Source organism: Coffea arabica, chromosome 7c, assembly GCF_036785885.1.
Source record: "Coffea arabica cultivar ET-39 chromosome 7c, Coffea Arabica ET-39 HiFi, whole genome shotgun sequence".
Lineage (NCBI taxonomy): Eukaryota > Viridiplantae > Streptophyta > Magnoliopsida > Gentianales > Rubiaceae > Coffea > Coffea arabica.
Window position 1 is genome coordinate 29850970 of NC_092322.1, and position 13033 is coordinate 29864002.

A 13033-nucleotide genomic window follows, 5' to 3' on the forward strand; every position below is an offset into this window, starting at 1 on the left:
TGGCACTATTGAAACTGATTAAAGTGAGGGTGTACTTGATCGCTCTCACCCCTTTTGTATTATATATAACTGTTTACCGTGAAATTGAATGATACATGCAAATACTTGAATTGGTGTCATATGGACGAGTATCCAACGGCCTTGCTGTTATCACTGAGCTCAACCCTATTGGTGGTCAATTGAATTGAGCCGTCAAGGGTTTGGTTGTGAAAATTGACAAGCCATGGGGACTGTTATGAGGAATCATTGAGTATGAGACTCTTGGTTCCGGTATACTCGAGTATTACCAAATTTATACTGTATGGAGTTTGGGTCCGGTAGGGGTATGTTAGGTGGAAGGAATGGAAGTAAAGTGGGGCCTACGGTTGGTTACCTGGTAAACATTGACGGAGGGTCAATGAAGTCCGATCTAGTATACAAGCGAGGGAAGGGGCTCTTGAGAGCCGTCTGTATCCTGTTACCCATTTCATTGATGTGTACTCTTGGCTTACTTTTATTAAGTGAATTGGAATGAAATGCTCTCTGCGTATATGAACTTCGTTGCCTAAGTGGTAGTATCTCACTGGGCGTAAGCTCACTCAATTCCTTTTGTTTTCCTTACAGGAATTTGAATACTTTTGGGAAGACTATGAATGTTGGTTGCTGAGTTGAGCTTATGTGAATGTATTTAGAATAGCTCCCTTTTGGGCAAAACCCTAAATGTATTTTGATCTAATTATCCCCCTTTTGTTTGTAAATTTACAACCATATGTGTATAACACTGTTTAACCCTATTTATGTGTCCTATTTGGTTTGAAAATGTTTTTCCGAGTTATATGACATGGCACCCACTATTCACCGACGATTTGATTTGCGTTTGGCTATTTTGCGATTTCGGCTTGTGTGAGCGCATTTTATTTTCCCGAAACGTTTTAGATCGTGTTTGCCTGCATCATTAGTCCTGGCGAGAGTTGGGCAGACAGCTCGCTAACCCCTCTGGTTCGCCTTAGAGGGAGGTGGGGCTGTCACACTTTCGCCCAATGAGGTACCATCACTCAAGCATTCATGAGGTATAAAATCACAAAAATACACTATTCAAATAAGTTCATCAAGTGAGCACAACAAACATCACATTCCAAGAAGATTTGTAAAAGGATACGGTTGGCTCTCAAGAGCCCTTTTCCACTTTTGGCATACTTGATCTCACCTCATTGACGCTCCGTCAATGTATACAAGTAACCAATACTGTAGACTCCACTTTCTCCGATTCCTTCCACCTCACATACCCCTATCGGGCCCGAACTCCAAACAGTTCAATAAATGATAATACTCGAGTATACCGGAATCAAGAGTCTCATACTCAAGGATTCCACATAAATAGTCCCCATGGCTTGTCAATTTTCTCGACCAAGCCCTTGCTGGCTCGATTCAATTGACCACCAATGGGGTTAAGCTCAGAATCAATAGTATAAGTCGTTGGATACACGTCCAAATGACACCCATTCAAGTATAATCAAGGCAATTCAAGTGATACAGTAAACAGTTAATTAAGCCATAGAGTACGAGAGTAGTAAAGTACACCCTCGTCTCAACCAGTATCAGCAGTAAATACAAACATTCCAATCATAAATCTCAAGTATAACAAAGCCAAGAAGTATCAATCATGTGAGTAGTACACTTACCAAGCAAACACAAAGTGAAATCACAAATTTCTGTCATACGAGCGCTCCGCGTCACCGGCACGTCCTAAAACATTCAATAAAGCACAATGAGACTCGAATATGAGTCATAAACCAAATCCACATACTATGAGAGCATGACCAAATAGAACGTATAAGTGCAAAAGCAAACTAGGGAGAGTCCGGAAATGAAGTTTAAGCGCTAAATCCAAAAGGCAGATTTGACATTATTTAGCATATTGGACACGACTGGAGCTACGATTATCAGATTAGGGTGCAACTTATACAGTTTTGAAGTTAAGATAAAGGGCTACAACTTTGGTGAAGACTACTCAGTCCAATTCGTAGTGTATCTAGATCAAAAATCCAGATTACAGACCCGAAATGTCCCCGCCAGGACAGTCAACAGTACCAACTTCAAACAACAATAACTCAGGCTACACATTTCTGTTTAAAGTGTTTTAGTTGCGTTGGAAAGCTGAAACATAAGGGTAAAATTTTCATGTTTTGGCCAAAAATTGGTTTGATACGGATCAGGGTGAAACAATGCAGCCAACATAAGGAATTGTCAAAATTGTCTGCTGAAACCTACCTAGGGCAGTCTTAGGGGTATTTTTGTCTTTTCAAGAGATACTTTGCTCGGATTGAGCTGAAATTTTGTAGGAAACTATAAAAAAGTATTATCTACAACTTTCATGTTTTGTGCTAAGGCCAATAGGGCCTCTAACTAGGTCTAACAGTACCGGGCAGAACAGGGGAAATTGACAACCCTAAACTGTCATTTTCTGCGCTAACCAGAAATTTCCGCAACAAATCGTATCCAACATATATTCACTCCAGATTACACTATAATAAGCCCTCAATCCATAACCAAACCATGATTATCATACAAAACAGAAAAATAACACTTAAGCCACCATATGTCAAATCAAAATAAATCAAACAGAAAAATAAATCAAAATCCATCAAACCTTCACTGCCAACCATAATCACACCATATGTCATCATATTAAACCACTTAAGCCACCAATTGAACATTATCAAAGCTAAAGGGAAAAATTCTTAACAACTCACCTTGTAACCTCAAGGCAACAAGCAACTTAGCACCTTTGCTTCTCAAACAACTTCACCACTCACCTTAATCCTACCAAGAGAAAGGTTTTATGTAGCAAATCAAACTTTTAACGGTTGGTTTGTGAGATCAAGGCAAGAAATTGAAGAAAGGAGTTGGAAGTTTTCTCTTCTTTTTTCTCCAAGAAGCTCGGCTAAAAGAGGGAGAAATAAGATGATTTTGTGGTGAATTTTTAGTATGGAGGAAAGGTAAAGTAAAGGTAGAGTAAAAGGTCAAAGTCCAATGGTGAATTGAATGGTGACACTTGTCACCTTTTGGCTTAAAGCTTATCCTTTTTCTCTCCCATGTTAATCCAACACTAATCCAACTAAGTAACCTCTAATTATCTCTTAACACCTGATAAATTAAACCTGGTATACACAACTTAACCTAATTGGCCGAATTTTACCGAACTTACCGCACTAGTGGGTCCCACATCCGGTATATACTCTTAATTTCTCAAAAACTAACTAATACTAGAAAAATAATTTTAGAACTACATTTACTCATAAAATTTATTGTTAAAATTTTCCGAATAAAGAAAATGTGAAAAGCATGCAATTAGAATAAAATAAAACCTAAAAATTAAGAAAATTACGGGTTCTCACACTTTCTCCCCCATAAAAGAATTTCGCCCTTGAAATTTCTCACCTTGATTCACGAATAGTTCAGGCTATTTCTTTTGCATTTCTTCTTCCATCTCCCAGGTAGTTTCCTCTTACCCATGGTTTCTCCACAAGATCTTCTCCAACGGAATCTGTTTGTTTCTCAGCTCCTTAACTTTTCGGTCAAGCAACTGTACAAGTTTTTCTTCGTAGGTGAGAGATTCATCTATCTCAATTTCCTCCGGTTGTAAGATACGAGACGAGTCGGGATAATACTTCTTAAGCATTGAGACGTGAAAAACGTCGTGAATTCTGGATAGACTGGGCGGTAGTTCTAGCCGATACGCTACTTTACCCACTCTCTGGAGAATCTTGAAAGGTCCGACAAATCTCGGTTGGAGTTTTTTTCCTCTACCCACCGTGATGCTCCGTAATGGTGTGACCTTGAGGAAAACACTGTCTCCTACTTCGAACTCCAAGTCTTTTCTTCGATTGTTCGCTAGCTCTTTTGTCGGTTTTGAGTTGTTTGGAGTCTTTGCCGTATCAATTTGACTTTTTCTCGAGCCTTCTCTATCCATGGAATAGCCGTTGGATCTAGGACTTTTCTCTCGCCGACTTCATCCTAGTAAATCGGTAACCGGTACTTCCTCCCATAAACTGCCTCGTATGGAGCTATTTGGATTGACGAATGGTAGCTGTTATTGTACGCAAACTCCACTAAGGTCATGTGTTGACCCCAGTTACCCCCAAAATCCAAAATGCAGGTTCTTAACATATCCTCGAGAGTTTAGATTGTTCGCTCCAATTGTCCATCCGTCTGAGGGTGATAGGTGGTGCTTAGATTGAGTTTAGTCCCTAAAGCCTCTTGAAATTTCTGCCAAAACCAAGATATGAAGCGGGCATCTCTGTCCGAAACGATGCTCACAGGAACTCGATGCAGTCTTACGATCTCGTCCATGTACACCTGAGCCAATTTGTCCATGGAATACTTCATGTATACCGGCAAGAAATGAGCCGATTTGGTTAATCGATCGACGATTACCCACACGGCATCGTGTCCTCTTTGGGTTCACGCAACCCCGATACGAAGTCCATGGTAACGTTTTCCCACTTCCATTCGGGTATCTCAAGAGGTTGTAATAAGCCTGATGGTTTTTGATGCTCCGCCTGTCGCGCCCCATTTTTTGATAAGAAAAATAAATTGTTTGAGAAAGATGTTTTTTTTGATTCAATTTGTGATTTGAAAAATGAATTGTGATTTAAAAGAAAAAATGGGTCTAAATGGGGGTTTGAGAATGTGACGATTTGACCCAAAATTATAGTTTAAAAAGGGTTTTTTTGAAATAAAAATTGGAGTCGCTACTTGGTAATGAGTTAAGGTGTACCAAGTCACCAAAAAATGAATTTTTAAAGAAAAATAGGAAAAAGAAGTAAGAAACCCCTTTTAAACGACTCCTAGTCCACGTAAACCAAAGAAAAAGGTTCGGGAGTCACATTTGACAAAGGGGAAGGCAAGGATAAAATCCAAGGCATCCCTTTGACCTAGCCAAGGCTAGTTGCATGATTTAATCAAAGATTTTCTTGTTTTAACCAAAGAATTTATTACATTTGGATGCACTACATGAATGCAAAAAGAAAGGAAAAATGCAAACCTAAATTCTAAAATGTCTCTTGTAAGGTTTTTGGTCCCAACCACATGAATTGTGGCGGCCAATAAAGGAAAACCTTATAGAGGTCGATTAATGCAAATGATGGCTAAAGTGCAAGTGTGCAAGTGTATAAAAAGGTGCACGTGTGAAATTGTATGAAAAATCCAAGTGTTTGTGTGCAAGTGCATGAAAAGGTGCATGTGTGAAATTGTATGAAAAATCCAAGTGTTTGTGTGCAAGTGTATGAAATATAGTGATAAGTGCATATAGGTGTAATTAAGTGCAATTTTGTGAAGTAGAAATCAAAATGAACAATAAGGCAAGGAAAAGTGATGAGGAATTGAAAAAAATGAGTAAATGATAAATGAGAATGAATGAACCTAAAGGAATGCATCAGGTTGGGTATGGGAATGACTCCTAACTTTTTCGACTTCGATTTCCCTTTGATTAGAAAGCAAAACTAGCGTGCTAAGGCTATCGAGTAGCCATACTCGCTCGTTTCCCTTATCAAAAGGGGACTCTTCAGGCAAATGTACCCTAACTAGCATGAGATGCAAGACCTAAAGTGAGGGGAAAGGGGAATCGAGGAGCATGCAAAATGATAAAACTAAAAAAATGCATGACATGTAATGAACATGCAAACATGTACTAACGAGGGGAAATCCCTAAGGGTCTAGCATTGGACTAGCCCATTCTATGAATTCCGACTAGCGTTGGACTAGTGGAAACGTACATTCATCCATTCCATTCATTCATAGCTATGGAAAGCGAGTAGACATGCCAAACACTTATAAACACATAGCACATAACATTTAACATGCTCGACTAGATGCAAGGCCCTAACAAAGCAAATTAACACGTAGCAACTAAGCATGCAAGACACATAAGACAATTAAAGCCCTAACTATTACATTTGCTAGCTAGGCACACGTCTTCGATAGGTCTTCATTGAACGCTCCTCCAAGCCCCATCTATTACATTCACTAACTAAAACAAAAGGGGGAAAGGGAAAATGGACCAAATTGCTCGCCAAAGCCTTATCTATTACAAGCCAAGAGGTGTACACATACCCCATTAAAAGAATAACTTAATGAAAACAAAAAGTAAATGACATAAGTAAAAGGAATTAAAGAAAAGCTAGGAAAGCAAAGTAGACATGCAATTCACTTAACACGTTGGGTCACATAGGAGAGAAACAAAAGGATAAAAGAGATTATACCGCCCCCTTGGAATGGTGTCCAAATGAAAGAAAAATGGCTTCAAAACAATAAAAAGGTCACGGTACCTCAAATAGTAAAGTATAACAATGTCACCAAATCTCTCCTAATTGCAATTTAAATGAAATCAAACAATACATAGTTTCCAATAAAGGAATCCACCAAGGACCCAAATGCAAGCATTAATCAAACATTCAAAGCCAAATGAAACATTTTAGAACTCAAAAGGTCCATGAGCATGAAAAAGTCAATTAATCAACTTATTTAGGGAAAGTAAGGAAAATGGGTCACCATAAGTTCATTTAGTCACAAGGTTCACAAATCCATGCATTAAGCATCACCTTAGCAAAACATGGTAACCCATGAAGGCCAACAAGCAATTGAATTGAAACATTAGTGCTAACAAAGACTCAATTGTGAACACTAACCAAGCATTCAAGATTAATCAAACACTTTTAAGAACTTCAAAGGTCCGAAGGCAAAGAAAAGGTCAAGTAAAGGTTAAAATGCAACTACTTCTAGGACCAAATTGCAAGCTGTGACGACCCCACTTCTCCCAAGGGCGAACCCAAGGGTATCGGCGGGCCGCCTGCCTAGCTCGCGCCAGGACTCAAAACTTAAAGTTCGAAAGAGCACTAAATACAATATATACAATCCCAAAAGTTATATTCACATCTTCAAAAGTCTCGAGTCAAACCACTCTAATATACTACAATCACAACCAGCAGAAGATAGACCCTAAGAAGGGTCCTTATACAAACCACCAAAACAAAAACAAACATCCTAACTATTCAACTATTACAAGCCAAACTAACTATACTAGTATACGAGCCAAAAGTCCCCGCGTCGGCCCCTGCTAAGGAAAACAAAAGGAATGGGGTAAGCTATATGCTTAGTAAGTAAACAGGGGCGAAAGCATAAATTTCACGTAACAGTTACACAATAAGAGTAAAGCAAAAGCAGAAAAGTAACATCACATAATAAGGATACAGGTGGCTCCAAAGCCAACTCATGTGCCATGCGTGATCTCCTGCCGACACTCCGTCGACTGCAAATAATAGTCCGTAGAACTTCACTTGTACACCCACCGACACCTTATCACCCTCACTGGCCAGTCACCTCACAAACTTGCCCGGGCGAACGAAATCACAAACTTGAGCTTGAGTCACAAGCTCGGGTCACAAACTTGGTCACCTTCTCGGTGAACCGGATTCACAAAATTGGTTCATAAAATGAACCTACAAACTTGGTGACCTCAGACTAAGTTGGACTGCCTTCGACCAAGCCCTAACCGGCTCGAATAGTCCAACCAGGTCAAGAGTTCGTCCCAAACTCACAAACTTCACAAAATTATTCAAAATCACAAACTTTGCAAACTTCACAAACTTTATTCGAAAGTCGCCCCGAGCCACAAGCTCAAGGGTTTTGGTTCCAAAAGGTTCATATACATATGCCAAGTACAATTATACATTCAAATTAGGGTTTAGGTCGAGTGCGATAAATTACACCCTCGCCTAAGTGCCCTTTTTACATATCTCAAACACATAGCAAAGAAAACACACCAAACCGGCCTGAATACTTACACAAAGTACAAAAGTAGTACAAACGTGAAAATCACTTCGTGCGTGTTCGCTAGTAGGGCCCACCAGCTCCGCCTAGCTCACCACGATCTGAAATAGAAGATTGCATCACATGATGTCATAAACGGCCACTAACGTGCCCAAAACAAATAAAACAGCAACATCGGCACACGCAAGTACGGAAAGGGCACACGCACGCGTGCGGAAACGGCAAACGGCAGATTTGATACTCATTTCTAGTTCACCCATAAGTTGAGCTACGGATATCGGATTAAGGCGGATGAGATGCCAAATCGAAGCTTAAAGGATGAACAACAACTGTTATGAAGACATCCAGAACTGAAACTGGAGGCTTCAGTCCCAAATGAACCAAACACAATCACTTACGAAATCTGGCCAATGCACAAATGGTCAGTTTTGAGTACGAACTGTTTTCTATGCTACACATGGTCAAAAGAGCTGAAAATTGGCAGTTAGATAGTTCATTCCAAATGGAACAACTTTCATGAAGGTCGGCAATCCAAATTCGGAACGGAAATTGGTCATCAGGACCAAAACAGATTTCTGGTCATTTTCACGGGCAGGCCTTGTTTGCTCGGCTATATCTCAGGTTTTATAAATCCGATTCATGAAATTCCAAGGGCGTTAGAAAGCTCTGATATAGGGCTATAAGTTTGGTGTTTTGGTCGGAAGCCCAAACAGCTTGTAACTCAGTCAAATGTGAAGCCAAAGTTCCAGCCATAAACTTTCCAAAAACGTACCAGAATCACAAACCGTATTTGACCTCAATATGCGGTAATGGCACCAAATTCACTACGGTTATCGGATGGGGGTGTAAGACCCACCGTTTCGAAGCTAAAAAACAGGAGTACAACAATGTAGAAGGCCACTCAGTCCAAATCCTAGCACAACTAGGTCAAATATGCAAAATACAAATCCAGAATTACCAAAACAGGTTTGCAAAACACAGAAAACTGTAATCGGTATATCTCAGTCCATACAAGTCCAAATGCCGAAATTCCAAAGGCATAGGTTAGCTAAGACATCCAGCTACATTTCATCAGAAGACACCAACTCCAAAATCCAAACCAATTCCAGTCAAAATGGCCAATTACTATCGCAGTTTTAGCATTCTGATCAAAGCAGAACAGCTACAGTAATTTCATCATATCTCACTCTACACTAATCCAAATGACCTGAAATTTTACAGACACCTCAAACACATCAATACCTACAACTTTCATGTTTTAAGCCAAGGCCAATTCGGCCTCTAACCCAGAGATACAAAACCGGACAGAATTGAAGGGTATGAAACCCTAACTTGCTAATTTATCTTCCAAACCAGAAATTTGCTGCAATTAACTACCATCCACACCAACTAGCTTCATTCCCAATCATTTCCAATCATCATACCTAGCCACATCATAGTAATCATATGCAACCAGCAAAAATCCCAAATAAATAGAAAACTTCATCAATCTTGACTAAAATCAAGAAATAGTCCACAAAATCACACTTATAACAACCACAAATCATTTATTAAGCATCTTTAGATAGAAGAGAGGGGCTCCATAGTCACTTACCTTAGAACCAAAGAAGAGAGACCACTTAGCACCTTAAGCTTCCAACCAACTTCACCACACAACTCACTATCACTCACTTAAGGGATTTTATGGAGAGGTTTCAAGTTTAATCGGTTAGTTTGTTGATTTGTGCAAGATTGGAGCATGAAATTTGGAGAGCTTTTCCCTTCCTTTTGCTTGATGTTGGTCGGCCACAAGAAGGAGAAGAAATGGTGAATTTTGGTCAATTTTTGAGATATTTATTTCATGGGTAAGAAAGGTCAAAAAGGTGAATAGTTGTCTTAGGTTTCAACCAATGGAAATGTGACACTTGTCACTCCATTAAATGCATTTCTATCCTTTCTTTTCTCTCTCACATCAATCATTTTACACACTCTACTTATCTCTTAACATCCGATAAATTTTACACAGTATCCGGAATTTAACCTAATTGGCCGAATTTTTCCGAACTTTTCGCACTAGTGGGTCCCACGTCCGATATACGTTCTTAATTTCTCAAAAACTAACTAATACTAGAAAAATCATCTAAAAACTCTAGTTACTCAATAAAAATTATCTGGGGAATTTTCTAATAAAGAAAATGTAGGAAAACGGGTTTTCAATCTTAACCGGAACTGAGGGTTTAAATCTTAATCCCTACTTAGGGTTTTCGAAATACTCTCAAAACCAAACGTTACCGCCAAATTAATGAATATATCAACGTAGTACGAACTGGGGCCTCACACAAGCTACTAGAACTCAATTGAGTCTTTGTAGCATTGCTGCAAAATTACAAGGACCAAATTGAGGACATTATTCAATTGGTTGGGTCATAGTGAAATGAAGGAAGACTTGGGGGGGTTAAGAGGCAATTTCCGAAAGTTATTTCATGCAATTCATGCAAGCTACGAAGAACTTCACTTCTGCAATTTTCATATGCTCTAGCAACCGAAACAAGAAATCTGCTGCACATCTCCCTCAAGACCAGATTTCTTGAGCACAACTTTGATTAGATATTTCCAAACCAACATCACAAATTCAGACTAGACAACCCACTTCATAGTCACCATCATTCAAACAAGCAGGAAAACTTAGCAAGATCTAGTGCAAAAATCTGGAAAAAACATACAAAAATGGCTCGGTAAAACTGATTGTTTATTTTCCAGCCAAGGTTTTCTTTCCATTTCAATATGCAAATACGTTCACCACATGCCAAAATTCTGATTATCAATCATCAACTAAACATGTAAATTGTGACGGCCCCACCTCTCCCTAGGGCGTACCCCAGGGTTCGGCGGGTCGCCCGCCCAGCTCTCGCCGGGACTCAGTCGTTCACTACAGTCCTCAAATAAATACAATACAAATCTCAAGTATACATCAAATGGTCCACAAATACACATCCGTCTCCAATAGTTACATGTCACAAATGCAGCGGAAACTAATCCCAAATATACATAAAATAATTCCAAATCCAAAATTGTACAAAGTTTAGGCCATCCATACACGTGCACAAGTACTACAAGTCCTTCCTTCGCCACGAGCCCTGTGGAGGGGAATAAAATAGTTTTTGGGGTGAGCTAAAAGCTCAGCGAGTAACCAGAAAATCATTAATCAAATCGGTTTCACAATAGTTCATTTCAATGATGTCATATAGCAATGATGTCATAAATTAAATGATAAATCCGGAAACAACTACATCATTTGCAAAACAGTAAATATGGATTATCAATAATTCAAGAAACATTTACAATGGAAAGCGATAGTAACATTCATGAAAGGATACATTCATTCTCCTGACATTTCCTCGCTCATTTGGTCATTCATTTCATTTCATTCACCCCGTCCCTGGCTTTTGGCCAGGCTCCACCAACCTACATAGGTAATACTCGAGTATACCAAACGTTCACCCAAGTTCCTAATCGCCTGACCGAGTCCGCTTCTGGCTCAAGACGACCGGTAACAAGGGGCAATGGCCAGTTCAGCCCAAAAGGCTTACATTCATGCGCAAGTAACATTTCAATCGAAAATTTCACATTTATCGAGGTCGAGTGCGATAAAGTACACACTCGCCTCGAAAACTCATTTTGGAAATCATTATAAGCGCTTAACACGTTATCAACCAAAATACAGGTCATGAAGTCAAGAAATATAGAAAACAAGGCAAACTCAAATGCCAGCACACATGATATGCAAGAAAACATTTCAAAAGTAACTTTGGAAACAGTTCAAAAGTAAATAATGTAAGAAACGGTTCATAAATAACTTTAGAAGTAGTTTGAGGTCACTCACCTCCATGGCTCAGAAATCATCCATCATATAACATTGCCTTGTTCAAATCCAAGTCTTAGATCACCAACTCAATGCGAACAAGTCCCTTCAAAGTTCGGACAGCACTTCCCCTAAATTTGCTAACTTTTCCAGCCATCATGGCTTCATTATTTCCTCAGCCAGTCCCAAAGGTACACACACAACAACAAGTTCATCCAATAGACATTCAACAAGCTCCAAGTAGTACTAGTACAAGTCAAGCTAGGAAAAAGTCCGGAAATGAAAGTTAAGCTCAAAAGCAGAAAAACAAGTTTTGACGTCATTTTGCGGTAATGGTACCAAAGGCACTACGATTATCGGATGAAGGTGTAAGATACACCGTTTCGAAGCTAAGAGATAGGGCTTCAATATTGCAGAAGATCACTCAACCCATTTTCGAGTGTAACCAGGTCAAAAATGCAAGATACTACATCAAAATCACAAAAACAGATTCACAGAACGCATTCTAGCGGAAACGTCATAACTCAGGCTCTCCAAGTCCAAATCCAGAAATTCCAAAACCAGCTGAAAGATAAGAAACAGGGATAAATTTCATCAGAAGGCCTCAACATCCAATTCGGAAGCAATTCCAGCCAAAACAACCAATTACAGTCGCACTTCTCAATTTCGGGTAAAACCAGAACAGCAGTAGTAATTTCGAATTTTCTCATTCCACACTACTCCGATTGACCTGAAATTTGCAGGCACCTCTAAAATATCATTCCCTACAACTTTCATGAAGACCACTCAGTCCAGTTCTCACGCTAACTAGGTCAAACATTCCAAAACAACTCCAGATTTTCCAGTTCGAAATTCACTGCGGAAATCAACTAGCAGTCCTGCTTTATTCACTCATATCTCAGCACACACAACTCCAATTCAGGTAATTCCAAAGCCATTTGAAAGCTAAGATACAAGGCTAGAATTCTTAAGAAGACATCAATAACTAAATCAGTAGTATTCCCAGTCAAACTAACCAATTACCAAAGCTGATTTCCAGGTTCGGACAGAAACAGGGCAGCAGGGGTATTTTGGTCTTTTCATAGGCTACCGAACTTGGATTGAGCTGAAATTTTGCAGGAAACTATAAAACATCATTCTCTACAACTTTCATGTTTTGTTCTCAGGCGAATTCGGCCTCTAACTATGATGAACAGTGTCAGGCAGAATTGGGGAAATTGAAAACCCTAATCTGGAAATTTTTGCATTCAAGTGCTAAACTTCCACTAAAACATCTCATTAGCCATCACAAGTCATTAATTTAACAAAATCAAGATCAAAGAAAGGATGGTTAGACATGATACCTTGAAATATCAAGAAAGGTGATGGCTTAGGGATTTTTCT